Source organism: Myotis yumanensis, unplaced genomic scaffold (assembly GCF_028538775.1).
Source record: "Myotis yumanensis isolate MYYU_CA2020_CCGP unplaced genomic scaffold, mMyoYum1.0.hap1 SCAF_7, whole genome shotgun sequence".
In the NCBI taxonomy this organism is placed as follows: domain Eukaryota; kingdom Metazoa; phylum Chordata; class Mammalia; order Chiroptera; family Vespertilionidae; genus Myotis; species Myotis yumanensis.
In genome coordinates this window covers 28,480,803-28,496,653 of record NW_027223758.1, presented here as the reverse complement: position 1 = coordinate 28,496,653, position 15,851 = coordinate 28,480,803, and positions in this window count along the sequence as shown.

The following is a 15,851-nucleotide window of genomic DNA, read 5'->3' as shown; positions in this document are numbered from 1 at the left end:
GCTGGCGGGTGACTCAAGCTCCCAACCTCTCCTTTTTTTCTTTTTTTATTCTGGGATTTATTTACCTTCTATGGCTGTCACTGGAGCTGAGAGCCGGCTTTAGCTCTGAGACCTTGGCTGCTGAAAGCAGGTATCTGGTTTGTTTGGCTTCTATAATTGAAACGCTGTTGCAACTCCAGCTCGGCTGGCTGGCTGAAAGCATGGGGATTGTTTAGCTTCTGTAATTGCAACATAGTTACTTAGAGTGCAGCTCAGAGCTGAGCGGCGGCAGACGGGGAACCTTGGCTTCCTCCATTACTGGAGCAAGCAAGCCTCCTGTTCGCTTCAGCTGCCTGGCTGCCGGCCGCCATCTTGGTTGGCAGTTAATTTGCATATCGCCCTGATTAGCCAATGGGAAGCTTGTCAGAAGTACGGTTAATTACCATGTTTGTCTATTATTAGATAGGATAAATTTCCTTTCTTCAACTACTTTTTTAGGCATTATTCATTTTCTTTCTCTCTTTCCCCTTACTTTTCATATATTTTTGACAAATGTACCCCAAACTCTCTAAGAAAAATGTACATGTTTTAATTTATTAAAAAAGATCGGATAATCTCTTAATGTCATGTTTTTTTCTTGAAGACATTCTTCCTGGAGCCTTTTATCTTTGGGCTCCCACCTGAGCCCATTGCTTTCTAGAGCTGTCACTCAGCTGATGTTCTGGGGCCTCCCTTTTCATCATCCTGGGGATTCCCTTTTCCTCTCTTTTGTTTTGATTCCCTAAATTTTCCTGAGTCCATGTGTTTGTTTTCTTGTTCTAACAAAAAGTGGAGGAAGTGAGGTAAATCCTTTGGGATCTTGAATATTGGAAAGTTGTCTTTAGTTTAGCCTTATAATGGATGGATAGCGTGGGTTTTGTGTTAGTTATCTATTGGTACATAACAGTTACCCCAAAATGTAGTGGCTTACAAACCAAACATTTGTCATTTCACAGTTTCTGTGGATCAGGGATCTGGCTGGGGGCTCTGGCTCACAAGCTGCAGTCAGGGTGTCAGCAGACTGTAGTCATCTCAATGTGATCTGCTTCCAAGCTCACGCATGTGGTAATTTGCAGGATTCAGTCCGCAGGGGTGGCAGGATTGAGGGCCTCAATTTCTCATTGGCCATTAGCTGGAGGTCTCTCTCAGTTCCTGGCCACATGGGCCTCTCCATAGGCAGCTCCCAGCGTGGCAGCTGGCTTCTACCAGAGTGAGCAAGCGAGAGGGCAGGAGGCAGCCCGGGTCCTTTTGTAACCTCACCTCAGAAGTGACATTCCAACATTTACATCTTATTTGATTTATTCGAAGCCAGTCACTAGGTCCTGCCTACCTATATTCAAGGACAGAAGGTTCCTTAAGGGCATGAATCCAGGAGGCAAGGATAATGGGAGCCATTTTAGAGAGTGCTTACCAAAAGTCAAGTACAGAATTTTAGATAGAAAAATCGCTTTATCTATTTATTTATTTATTTTTTAGGTTTCATGATTGCTTTAGAAAAGTCTAATGCCATTCTTATTCTATTTTCATTATGTAACCATTTTTTTCTTCTTCTGAGAACTTCTCTTTGCCTCCAAAACTCTGAACATTTTTGGTGATGTACCTTAATGCGAGTTTATTTTTTTTATTGTGTTGGACACTCAGGGGCCTCTTTCCATTCAGAAACTCATGTGTTCATGTTCTGAGAAATTTAATGAATAATCTCCCCCCCCCCATCCTCAGATATTTATTTTGTATCCTGCTACTTTAGTGAATTCATTTATCAGTTTTAATATTTTTTTTAAAAAAATGAGGTTCTCTATACCATGAATAATTTCTTTGATGATTTTTATCCCTCTTCTGAACTAATAAATTGATTCTGTTATCTTCAGTTTACTATATTTTTAAAGATATGTTTTTATTGATTTCAGCAAAAGGAAGGGAGAGGGAGAGATAGAAACATCTATATATATAATATGCAAAGTGTCCCCTCAGGAGTTCTACTGACTGGGAGTTTGATTGCTCACTATGACGTGTGCTGACCACCAGGGGGCGGCGTGGAATGAAGGAAGGCCACAGCCGGCAGCTGGGAGCCAGCAGCCCCTGGGGACCCTACCTGGGCATGAATTTTGTGCACTGGGCCTCTAGTCAATGATAAGAGGGAATCATCAAGTGGCTGCCTCCTGCACGTCTCCTAGTAGGAATTAAGCTCTCAGCCCCAGCATGTGCCCTGACCAGGAATTGAACCATGACCTTCCATAAGTTGATGCTCAGCCACTGAGCCACACTGGCCAGGCAGTCTATTTAAAAAAACAACAACTTTTTGTTTTGTTTTCTGGAGATTTCCACATCTTTATTTTCCAAATACTTTATTGATTTTTAAATATTATGTCATGTTGCCCAAACCGGTTTGACTCAGTGGATAGAGTATCGGCCTGTGGACCGAAGGGTCCCAGGTTCAATTCCAGTCAAGGGCATGTACCTTGGTTGTGGGCACATCCCCAGTAGGGAGTGTGCAGGAGGCAGCTGATCAATGTTTCTCTCTCATCGATGTTTCTAACTCTCTATCCCTCTCCCCCCCATCTGTAAAAAATCAATAAAATATATTTAAAAAATATTATGCCATGTTAATTTTAACTTCCTAGATATCTTTCATTTTGTTCCCAAATGTTTCTTCTTATGTACTCTTATTCTTATATCATGGATACTATGATATCATTTGTTATTTATAAAGATTTTAAATATAATTCATAAAAAACATTTTTTTTTCTGGTCCCCAATCCCTATGTCTATATTTCCTCCCATGTTCTTTTAGTCTGCTTGTTTATTTTCACTTCTTATTTTCATGATTGAAGTTTCCCTCAAATGCTGGGAGATTCTCGACTATATTAAGATTGAGGCTCAGGAATCCACTTAATGCTCTCCACATCTTCTTAGTCCCAGTGTCATTTCACCTCACCCAGGACACCGCTGTAGTCTTGCAACTGGTCTTCTTGATGACTGTCCCACCCCTACCCACCTCCCTCTTTACCCTTCTCCTCCAGTTCATCCTCCACATAAGTAGTGATTCAAAATTAAAAACAAAGAATCTCACCTCAGGAAATGCTTCCAGAGAGGAAGAGAGAGAGAGAGAGAGAGAGAGATCACTAGGTTGCCTTTTGCATATGCCTAACTGGAGACTGAACCTGAAACCCAGGAATGTGCTCTGACAGGGAATTGAACCGTTAACCCATTGGTGCACAGGATGATGCTCAACCAATTGAACCACTCTGGCTGGGCAAGGAGTGATTTTTATAAAATGCAAATCTGATGATGTGGGTCCCCTTTTTGACATCTCTCAAGGGATCCTTATCACGTTTGGGAGGAGAAGGTCATTCCTGGCTGACCCGCAGCCCTCAAGTTCTGAAGCTGCCCACCTCTACAGCTCCTGCCCTGCACCGGATCTCACCCATAGTCCATCTTCCCCAGCTCAAGCAGGAATTGAGGGAAGCCCTCTTGCAAACACAAGGGGAGCCAGCTGTAAGATGAAGCTGACTTCATGGAAATAAAACAGAGATGAGAAGAAATCAAGTCCTGAGTGAAATCTTTGGACCTTTAGATCAAACTGCCTGAAGCTCACTGCAATGCTTGACATTTCCATATACTAAGCCTATCAATCCCCTTTATTGTTTATATTGTATATCATCTTGTTATATACATCACTGCTACATTATCTGCTCAGTCCAGATCCACAATCTAACACAGGACCCTGCACCATCACTGCCATTTCCCACTGGGCTCTGGTTTCCACTCTGAGCATGGCTCCTGTTATGCAGAACTTCCCAGTGGGCATTGCCACCAATGTCTTGGAGCCCTCAACGTGCAAAGCCATCAGAGCACCCTGACAAAGTGAGATAGAATATTTCTCACCCCTCATGTTACACGGTGAGAGAAAAATCTCAAAACTCATTGCTCTGGTCACAATATTGTTCAGTTTTAGTGAAATGGATATTTTGATTTTACTGACATTGCAGTTCTCTCTCTTCCAAGGACAAGATATGAGTTCATGGAACACAGCCAAGGACATTTAAGTAATAGACACCACCCCTATATTAAACTCCATCAGCCTCTCCAAAGCCAACCAGGATCCTTCTAATTTTAGAATATTCTTTCCCAGAAGGCCCTTCAGTCCCTCTCAAATAGACTCTCATTTATTAGATAAATATTGGTGTATCAATTAGCTTGTGCTAGCTTAGCCTGCAGCAATCCCAAAATCTCAGTGGTTTGCAATAAGAGTTTTTACAGTTTTAATATTATATTAATTATGTAAACACTAGAGGCTGATGCACTGGTGTGGGGCGTGGCCTGCAGGGATCGGCCCGCTGTGGGAGTGCCACTCTTCTCGGTCAGCCGAGTGGCACGCTCACTGTGGGAGTCCACTGACCAACAGGGGGCAGCTCCTGCATTGAGCGTCTGCCCCCTGGTGGTCAGTGCGTGTCATAGCAACTGGTTGACTGGTTGTTCTGATTGTTCTTCTGTTTGGTCGCTGGGCTTTTGTATATATAGACTCGTGGCCTGGTGCACGAAATTCGTGCACATTAAAAGGGAATTAATTAGAGGAAATATTTTAATATTGCTATTTGTCCTTCCTCTGTAATAGAAGTGTCAGAGATGAAAGAAAATTAGTAAAATGTATATGAAAATCTTCCTCCTGTCAGAGTCAGGGGCACGCCTCGGGACCCAGAGTCAAGTCCCCGCCCACCCACGTGCACCTTGAAATCATGCAAGACCCAGACCCAGCCAGCCACACCCCTGTCAGTTCCCGCAGGACAGGGGTGCAGCCTCAGGTCCTCTGGCCTAGTGCCGGTGGGGGTGCAGCCTCAGGTCCCCCATCAAGCCCTGCCAAACAGGCGACACAGCCTCAGGTCCCCTGTCAAGCCCTGCCGGGCAGGGGGATGCAGCCTCAGGTCCCCCGGCCTGGCCTCAGGTCCCCAGCATGAGGGTTCGAGGGCATGACATTCATTTGCATATTAGCTCTTTATTATATAGGATAATGGTTCTATATGTAAATTTATTCAAAATTCATCATCAGCCTTTCAATATAATGGTTTCTCCATTCTTTTATTTAAATTCATCTCTTGATTAACTGAATTTCATCACCAGGCGTTTTTCAAGAAGTACTTAGGGGTGCGACAGTCCCTGCATATTTTCATGTTTGTGAATGACTATTGCCTTTAGACTTAAGTGACAGTTTGGCTGAGTGAAAACTTGTTGGCTCATACTTCTCTCTGAACGCTGTAGACAATACTCCACTATCTTATGCTACTGAATGACACTGGGGATATGCCTCAGGCCAGTTGATCTGTATAACATCTAAATACATTAAAGCCTGTAGAACCCAGTCATGAGATCCTAACTGCTTTCCTTCAGGACTTGCTCTGGAACAGCACAAGACTAAAAGAAGTCCAAATTTTAGCCACTCTGCTATGGATTGCTGCCCTCCCTGTAAATATCTTTCAAAATGTTTGCCAGATCATTATGGTGGCTAATCAAATACCACCTTCCCTATAACGTAATGATTTCTTAGTAGATGTTGTAGTTTTCTACATTAAAATTGCTTTATTTGTGTTGATTTTTAGGAGTAATGCATGCTCCTTGGAAACCTGAAAGCAATATATAAATTGAAGTTTCCTAGGGTCTCACCTATCTCCATGGAGATGATCGCTATTAGCATTTTAGTGATGGCCTGCTCTGTGTCTTGGGTATGTATTGTTTATTACAAAAGAGTCCAAATAAGTTCCTTTAGGCTGAGGAGCACAGTGTCAAGGATAATACATTTTGATGATTTGAACGGAAAGTTAGAGGAGCAAGATAAACACACCAAGAGGTAGGAAGCTGAGAGGTAAAAACGGGCAGGTGTGTTGGTATCAGAGAAGTCTGGCAACAGGTGTCAGGAAATAAAAGAGGGAGTTTGGGAACACTGAGGCTAACAGCAGGGCCCCCAAACTATTATTATATCTCACCCGGACCCAACATCCCTATTGTGTTTCATTATCCAACAGTTAGCAATGATTTTAACATGTGTGTTTTGACACCTGAAACCACATGGGATTTCCCGATTGTCTGCCAGTCGTAATAATCACTTTAGTTGTACATTTTGGGGTAAATTTAATGTGGAATTACTCACACAAAAAGTTTAGTATTCGTTGCTCATAAACATTTTTATAAAAGCATGTTGTATGTTTGTTTATTCTTTCAACAAGTATTTCTTGAGTACTTACTCTATTTTAGCCACAAACATCCTCTGTGCACTCATGGAGCTTAAAATCTAATGATGAAACAGACATGAAGTATATAACCACCCAAATAAAAATACAATTACAAACCTGAAGGAATCATATAGGGTTTTGAGAAAGCAGAAATGGATTTTACTTTGGTTGGAAGTTCAGAGAAGTTTTTTTTTTTTAAGTTGAAATTGAAGTATTAGAATTCATTACCTTGGAGGTGAATACATTTAGGAGCATTCCAGGCTGAAGAAACAGCAGTGCAAAAGTCTCAAGGAGAGAGACTGTTGTATTTAAGGATCTGAAGGAAAACCAGGTGGCTGGTCCACAGTATGTGAGGATGGTGTGGGAGGCTGGGGCAGTGGGTGGGGCCAGATCTTACAAGGAATAAACCTGACCTGCATGGCTCCCAGGTCCCTAGCATGACCCACTGGGTGAATGAACCTGTCATTTATAGAGAAGAGACATATTATTGGGAAGAGATCAATAATTCAGTTTCGGACAGGTTTTGTTTGATATCTAAGTGGAGATGTCAAATGGGCAGTGGACATGTGAATCTGGAATCATGGAGAGGTCTGGAAGTGTGGTGTGTGAGTGCTCAGTATATAGATCTTTAAAGACATGGGGAGGGATGAGATCACCTATGTTGAGAATGTAGATTTCCAAGAGAATAGGGTCAAGGAAAGAGCCTGAACTCGAACCCTTAAAGTTCAGTTAAAGGAGGAGGAGCCAGCAGATGAGATCGAGAAGTGATAGTCGGAGAAATAGGAGGTAGGCCAGAAGTAGGAGGGTGGACAGGTTTTCAGGCAAGCCTGAGGCTTCATTGACGCCTGGCCTGGCCACTGACCTCCTACGTCACCTTTCCCCTATTCTGACTATACTGCTGGTATCTTTAAGCTTTGCTTTCTGGTTCACTCCATCCAGCTTGGCAAAAGGAGTAACAGCCAAGTACCAACCCTTGTTGTGATCACCGAGTTGTCACCTCTTAAGAACTTGGAAATAAGGAAATTCAGATTTTCTACTGAGAGTTAAAGTCTAAAACCAGAGCAGAGATGTGAAAGGTATTGGAGAGAAATGGGGGTGCTCCCAGTAGGCATGACTGGGCAACTGGAATGCATTAATGACTAAAGGGGCATAAATCAGTTATAAAGAGTAGAAAAAGGAGAATAACAGAGAAAAATGTTGACAGTGCTCACCTGAGAACTGTCCTACAGTGAGGGAGCTTTAGATGTTCAATGTTTCAATCTTAACAGCAAAAGCAAAGTCGTTGGTAAAGTGGGGGTAGAAGCAAATAACACTAGCCGAGTGATTCTCAAAGGTTGGTTGTATCAGAATCACCTGGGGAGCTTGTAAAACTTACAAGGGCCAGTCTTCTTCTACTTCAACCAGCCTGGCTTTGTTAGCTCCCCAGGTGATTCTGTTGCATATCAAAGAGTGAGAACTACTGCTCCAGGCAACTGGTTGGAAGCATTCTGATTCTGTTTGTAAGAACCCCCTCCCCTTCATGAAGTGGCCCCAGCAGGACCGAAGTACAGTTGATCCCTCAAACCTCCTTGCTCTGATTCCACTCTCACCAAACAACCTTCTGATTGTGAATGGCTTCCTGCATATATCTGCTGACAGGTAAAGGATGCAAGTATCCTATGGACTCATGGCTTTCCATTCCCATGACAATGATTTCTCATTGTTAATTGAGAAGATGTTAATTGAGCTTGGTTAGTGAGTCTCTCTCTGGGACAGTGGTTCTCAACCTTGGTCACCCAGTACCCAGTGGCCCTGCACTAACTCTGCTGGTTACTACTAGGGCCGCTGGGCTGCTGGTTTTAATGCTTCATATGCTGTGGGCCTCAATTGGAGGAGAGAATTTCTAGGAAGCCTTGCAGAGCAGAGGGAAATGTGAAAAGCTTCACCAGAGGAGGCCTTCTGGGAACATTCTTTTATGAGGCAATAAAATACTCAACTGGAAGAAGGAGATGCCGAAGAAAGGTGTGAGGAGGGAGAGAACACCGAATAAAGGGCTATCGCTTTAGAACCCAGTCAGATTTCAGCATTACTGAGATCCGGTTAGGCCAGGAAGGGACCAATCAGTTGAAGTATAATGAAAAATATCAGAATATAATTTCTGTAGATAGAATTCAGCCCGGGGACTGGTCTTATTACTTCTGATCCTAAACAATTCTGTAGAAACCAGGCAGTCTAAGAAGACAGCAATGGTGGGATAAAAGTGGGCACACACACAATGTTCTCTGAGTGCTGGAGCCTGAGCGCCTTTCTCTCCAGTTTCTCTTCCAAGATTTCTTTACTCCTGCGCTTTAGTTGGTTCTGACTCTAAAATGAGAACAATGGCATTTAAACTCCTCAGAATTTGCAAGCCTTTCCACACGGTAGGATCTCAGGCTCTGGCCTACGGCCTTTTTCTTCTTTGGTGAGAAATCGGAACCATAGGCAAGTCAACGAGGAGAGTTTGTCCTTTGTGTTTCCCAGTAGAGGGCATCCTTACCAAATGGATTTCTCTTTACCCGCAGAATTATTTGCAGTGAAGTGATGTGTGTTAGGGAACAGAGTCTGCTTCTGAAGGCTTTCAGTTCAGCCTGTTTTTGGCAAGTCATTTATACATAAGGTGTTAAAGTGTTAAGAAGATTTGTTCCAATATTTTTCTTAGTTGGGTAAGTGATAAGTTGTACTATTAATGATGGTGGTAGCAGATCATAAAATAGTTTAGCTTAAGTTCTGCTGATTTTATTTACTCATAAATTCGACAAATATTGATTGAGTGCTTTCTGTGTGCAAGGCATGGAGGTGGGGGTCGGTCTACAAGGGTGAGCCTGAGCCCAACCTTCCTGGAAGAGAATTTATGATATGGAGAGAGGATGATACATACATGTAGGGAGTTAAAAATACAGTCTCCCTGTTTCAAATGCTTGCTTATTAGAAACACTGATTTCTCTAATATTAATTGTTGGTGGCTTTAGAAATCTTTCCATTTCCTGTTGTAGATGGCAGCCAGGATATTCAAGTTGTTTTCAAATCTTTTAGCTTGTGCCAAAATTGATTTGTTCAGGCCTCTGTTCTTCCTACTTTTGAAATCCAGCTATATTTGAAGAGGAAATTAATCTGTACATTGCAATTCCACCCCCAAATTTTAAAATATATTATCTGGAAAGACTTGTTCATTGTCTTGGTTTCCTCTAAAGTCTTTCCATTTCTAGTGAAAAGGAGGAATTGTTGTAACTCGGCTCTCCTCAGCCCAGAGGAAATCTGGAGTGAAATTCGGAAGTGGCAGAGTTGTTTAACCTTTTCCTATCAGAGTGTTGACAATGGAAGGTTTGTTGAAAGTGTGTGGGTTGAATGATATGCTGTAGGCTTGAGACCGGCCACATGCTCTGGGTGATTCATTTGATCACTGCACGCCAGTAACACCAGATGAGAAACAAGAGACTCTCCAAGTTCAGATGCTTTCTCCACCTCCAGGATGGGACCACTCAGACCCACACAGAGAACCAGAACCAGCAGTTTGGGAAGCTTGCTGTCCTGGTAGTATGGCTTGCAGAAGCTTCCCAGGGTGGGAAAAGGATACAGCCAGGAACATATGAACATGGAAATGCTTTTAATTTTGGGTTCTGCATCCTGTAGCACATGGAGCTAAGTGCTGAACCTTGGAATATATTCGTAGGTTTGGGCTCCTCCAGAGGAAACAGAGGTGTATGCTCAGTGTACTGGGTGATCGCACTTTCTATAATTGTCCTGTTCTGTGAGATACCAGAATGGCCCAGTGTTGGAGGCAGCGTGGGGAGAGTGCCATTCTGGAGGTTGATTAAATTTCTCAGTCCTCAGGTTTACTTCTCGTGACAGTATCTGTGGGAGGTATTGTTAGTGCTTCTTCATCTAGACCCCCCTCTGCTAGACTGGCACACACCCAGTCTAGTGTGGTGAGTGTTGACTGCTAACGTGTCATAGATGCTCCTTCTCTAGAGAGTTGTCCCCCACTGATGGGAGTCACTTCACCACGGAGATTATGTTCCTTTTGGTAATTCACAATGAATGGTTGAAAATCATGTACAAAATATTGGCTCACTTTCCTCAAGATAGGAACCAATTTTGTGATATGACTCATGCTCCAAGGCAGCTCATGGAATCAGGCCAAAGGTAAAGTCCGGCTGAGACTACCTTCTCCTTGCTTAGCAATTTTCCTGTCTCATCCTGCTTCCCCGCTCCCCTTCTCCTGAGAGCATTCCTGTAACAAATCATCTCAGGCTCTGCTTCTAGAAACCCTACCTGAGATAGCATCTCTTTTGACTTGGTAGAACATACAGGCTACTTTACTTTATATAATGTGTTGGTTAGACAATCTTTAATTGAATCTGCTGCTATTTGTAAATGAAAATATTCTAGATATCTATAAAGCTAGGCTTGATTAAAATTACTTCCTAATGGCCAAGTCATATTGAGAACATAGAATAGAAAAAAGTAATTGATATTCTCCATTCTATTTTTTTTATCATAAAGAGAAGAATGGGCTGGTAATAATTTGTACAATATTTTGTTTGGGCTTATATAGCTGGTTTATTGAATGGGCCTAACTTAATGGAAGCAAAACCAGAAAATGGGTTTATTTTTCTTCCATCACTGACTTCAACCATTCTCAGTTGCATTTCTTTTGCCCCTTGTCCCCTGATGACAGCTTTTGTTCACTTTCAGCTGTAAGAACAGTCTCATTTTTGCGTTATAAAATATAGTGCAAGTTAAGTCAATAGTTTCAGTCTTGCATTCAGTTACAAATATTGTTCTTTTCCAACACCACAGGCCTGAAGATTCAAGCTTGGGGTCCCATTCTTGCATCTTATTTTTCAGGTCATTTTTACTTAGTTGGTGCTCAGTGTAGTTCTCTTGGCTGATACCTGCTGGCCACCATTTCCTCTGTGTAGCTGGTATCCAAATTCTGGCTCTTTTGTGGGACACTATTATCAGTTCCTTGAAAATGTCACGGAGGAACTCTTATACTTTGCATTCCTGAAGCTGCTGATTCACTTTTTGCCTGACCTTCTGGGACGCCTCCACAGCTCCTGTCCTCCCTCTCCAAGCTATATATCCCACACAGCCTCTCCCTCTTTCTAAAAGGCTGTCCTCTGATTGGGGTGCCATAAGATGAATTAAACCTTGTTATCATCCACATTATCTTCCTACTCAGTCTACTCATGTATTTTCACCTCAGTGAAGGAAGACATGAAAGTTGTCCAATGCTGACCTCTTTTTAAAATTATTATTTATTAATTATTATTTTAAAATTGTTTTCAGAGAGGAAGGGAGAAGGAGAGAGAGATAGAAACATCAATGATGAGAGAGAATCATTGATTGGCTGCCTCCTGCATGCACCCCACTGGGGATAAAGTCCAAAACCTGGGCATCTGCCTTGGCCAGGAATCGAACCAGTGATCTCTTGGTTACTGGGTTAAAGCTCAACCACTGAGCCACACAAGCCAGGCTGTGATATTTTCATGACAGGGAGAAAGTACTACATTTTTAAAACTTGCAGATGGAATTAAACTTTGGTGTCTGGACAGGAGCCCTCAGGTAATGCCTGGTCCCTCACATTTACCTGCCTCCTCTTACTCCTCTTTGAGCTCTGGGTTTGCTTTTTCTGGTTCATCTTTCTAAATGTTACTTCCCAAATTCTATCTGCTTCAGCTAATTCCTCCTTAGCTTATTCTAGGTGCAGTGTTCTGAACATGGAGCTTTTCCCTGGCTTCCTTTTCCAGGACTCAAGGCAGCACAGACATGAGTCGTGTCCACCTGTGGCTGATTGTCTCTACGTCCTCCTTGTGTTTTGTCTACTTCTGGCTCCCAAATGATCTGTCCTGACTTTCCCACTTCCCTTTTCCATCAGATAATTTTTCCTTTTATGCCTACTAAACTCTTGTTTAATAATTGCAGTGTTTATATGACCTCACTTATTTGTGCAATCTAATGAACAAAAGAAATTGACCAACAAAATAAGACCTGAAGCAGGGAGGCATGGAACAGACTGACATACCTTGATGTGGGGTTGGCTGGACAAGAAGAGATAAACCAAAGAACTTATATAGTTACTAGAGGCCCGGTGCACAAAATTTGTGCACTGGGGGCAGGGGGAGGGGATGTCCCTCAGCCTGGCCTGTGCCCTCTCACAGTCTGGGAGCCCTTGGGGGATGTCTGACTGACGGCTTAGGCCCACTCCATGGGGCGTGTGCCTAAGCCATCAGTTGGACATCCTTAGCGCTGCTGTGAAGGCAGGAGAGGCTCCTGCCGCTGCCATTGCACTCACCAGCCGTGAGTCTGGCTTCTGGCTGAGCGGTTCTCCCCCATGGGAGCGCACCACCAGGGGGCAGCTCCTGCGTTGAGCATCTGCCCCCTGGTGGTCATTGTACATCATAGCGACCAGTTGTTCCACTGTTTGGTTGATTTGCATATTAGACTTTTATTATATAGGACATGCATAGCCCATGGACCCGGGAAATAGGGTAGTGAAGTCCTGGGGAGGGTGAGTAGGGGCTGGGAGGAGGGGGGTAAAGGGGGAGAAAATGGGAGATATCTGTAATACTATCAACAATAAAAAATATATTAAAAATAATTTCAGTGTTTTATAAAGAACTGCATAGCCTTCTGAATCTGTTGTAGCCATAGACTCATGACAAAATCTACTAATACCTTCTGGAATTTGTTCTAAGTCACAGAAAATAATATTATTCCCTCATTTGATGGATCACTGTTTCACATGTAGTATTTGAGAACAAGACTGATAATTATATTTACAGTAAAAGAAATGAATAAATAAATAAAATGAGTTATTATTTTTAGCTCTGCTAGTGAAGCAAACATTATGTTAAGTAAAGCTAGTACATAAATAATTTGTCTGCAATATGGATTGACACTAATAGTTTTTACAATTTGCTAACCACGGTTCTGTGCTTTTTATATGAATTAACATTTTTAATCATTATGACAACCCAAGGAGATTTTCCTATTATTATCTTCAATTTACAAATAAAAAATGGAGGCAGAGAGAGGTTAAGTAACTTCCCTGAGGTCACTCATTTTAGAAAAAACAGAGTTGGGATTTACACCATGACACTAGCTCAGAGTTCCAACTCCTTTATATTGAGCTATAGTTACTCACCATGCTATACTGAAGGGATTCTCAAAGTGTGGTCCTGGGACCAGCAGCATCAGCATTGCCTGGGACAAGATAGAAAGGTGAATTCTCCGGCCATGGCCCAATCCACTAAACTGGAAATTCTGGGGAGGGGACCTGGAAATCTGTGTTGAAATAAGCCCTCCAGGTAATTCAATGCTTGCCATATTTGACAACTACTGCTAGACTGCCATCTATGTAGCAAGTAATTTTTGATTTACCCTTTGAGTCCTGCCTCCTTTTGGATAAGTAGGAGAAACTTCTCATATCTAACCATCCACATGGGGAGTGAATTTAGGGTCCTGTTTTGAGGCAGGAGGATGCTGCCAATAGTCTCCTTAGCCCTCATCCTCTCATCTTCCCACCTCCCTGGAAACTTTGTGGAAGATGAAGGAAATGCTGTATGTGCTTATTCAATAACAGCTGGCACTGACAAAATTTAAATTCTAATCATTCATAACTGAGCATTAGCTGTAATTATACTGCTGATAACTGAATAGGGAAAAAGTAAGACATTTTGTTCCCTTTCTTTTAAATTATTAACTTTTACTGCACGTTATTTACGGTAGGTAGATAAGGCTAGAATAGTTTTCATATTCCTTTCACAAAACCTGCAAAGCTGTACAGTGAGGATAGAGTTACCCCTGGCCTCAAACCAAGGAGGGGCAATTTTGCTGTCTCGTTTGATTTTTGTCTTTTAAGGCAGGTCCTTCTCTGACACCCTAATTTTTACTGATCACCCCCTAGAGTTCTTTATTTCTCTTTGACACCGAGAGAAGCTATTCATTCTCTCCTGCTTTTCCCACCTGTCTCTTCAAGTTTTCATTCCTCTTGTCTTTTTGGTAATTCGAAGAACCACTTTATAAAATGCTAAGCTTAGTTTTTCTCTGTGCACCCAATTTCAGTTCCTGTAGCAAAACCATATGTGCCAACCTGTTTGATGTTCAGCTGCTGCCTATCACCAGGTGTGGTCCAGGGAAAGGATTAGAGCAGTGCTCCCCAAGCTTTAGCGTCCTCTAGGCACCTGGGCAATCTTGTTGAAATACAAATTTGGCTTCTCACAAGATCCTGGGCCCACCCTTGGAGTGACAATGCTCTATCAGTGGTTCTTGACTCTGGCTGCACACTGGGATCACCTGGAGGGCTTTAAAAACTTCCAGTGCTTGGGTTGCACTCCATAGGTTGTGCCTCAGTTGATCGTGGGTGGGGCACAGGCATTGGTAAAAGTTTCCCAGCTGACCCTCATACACAGCCAGAGTAAGAGGAAGGCATCTCCTCACGGGCTCCCTGACACTGTACCTCATGATGCTCCCCAGATGTGCTCTAAATGATCTGAGATGGAACAGTGGAGTGGTAGAGACCAAGACACTGGATCCTGGCCTCCTGGGTTGGAATCCCCATTTCCCTGAAAACGAATTGTGTGACCAGACAATTGAATTAGCTTCTCTGTGCTTTAGTTTCCCAATCTGAAAAGTGGGGGTAAAATGACATGTTCTATTAAAGGATTACTGTGAGTTAAAATATGCAAAGTGCTTAGAGCTGTAAATTAGTTGTCTATTACTGTGAACTAATTACCCCAAAACTTAGTGGCTTAAAACAAGTGTTGATTATCTCACAGTACCTATGGGTCATGAATTTGGGAATACCTTAGCAGGGTAGTTTTGGCTCAGGTTCTCTCATGAGATTATAGTGAGGTGTCAGCTGGGGATGCAGTGATCTTGATAGGGGCTGGAAGATGATCTACACCCCTCCCCTCCTCCCCCCTCAAATAGCTCAATCACATGGTTGTTGGCTAGAGCCTCAGTTTCTCACTCCATGGGATCTCCATAGGGCTCCTTAAATGTCCTTATACCATTTCAGGGTGAGTGATGAGGAAGCGAGAGAGAGAGAGTGAGAGAGAGAGAGAGAGAGAAGCCACAATGGTATTTTATGACTGAGCCTCAGAAGTCACACCATCGGAATCCATCACATTTTATTAATGAGAAGTGAGGTTGTACTCAAGCCCTTAAGAACCTGGGGCTCTCTTTTTAAGTCTATCTCCACCACCCTTTCCCATATATCCCACCCAATTGGTGTCTCCTTTGCTGGAGGGTCTCAGCCTGGCAAACTACCCCTTCTCCAAGATCTGGCTCAGTACCACCTCCTCTGTGACTTTCCCCTTCACCTCACGCAGGAAGTAATTGCTCCCTCTTGTTTTCCCAGAGGAGTTTGTATGTCTGACCAGCAAGATTTCCAAATATGTGGTGTGGTTTGTGTTTAAGTCAGTCACTTGAGGCTTGGGACCATATCTTGGATTCATTTTTCTGTTGTTTGCACCTAGATGATGCCTCAGAATGCGTCTCTAATCCCAAACCATTGACTTGTAGAAAGCTATGTGGTAAATATATTGCATAGTTTCTAACCCCGAAGCAGCAATCTGTGAGCCA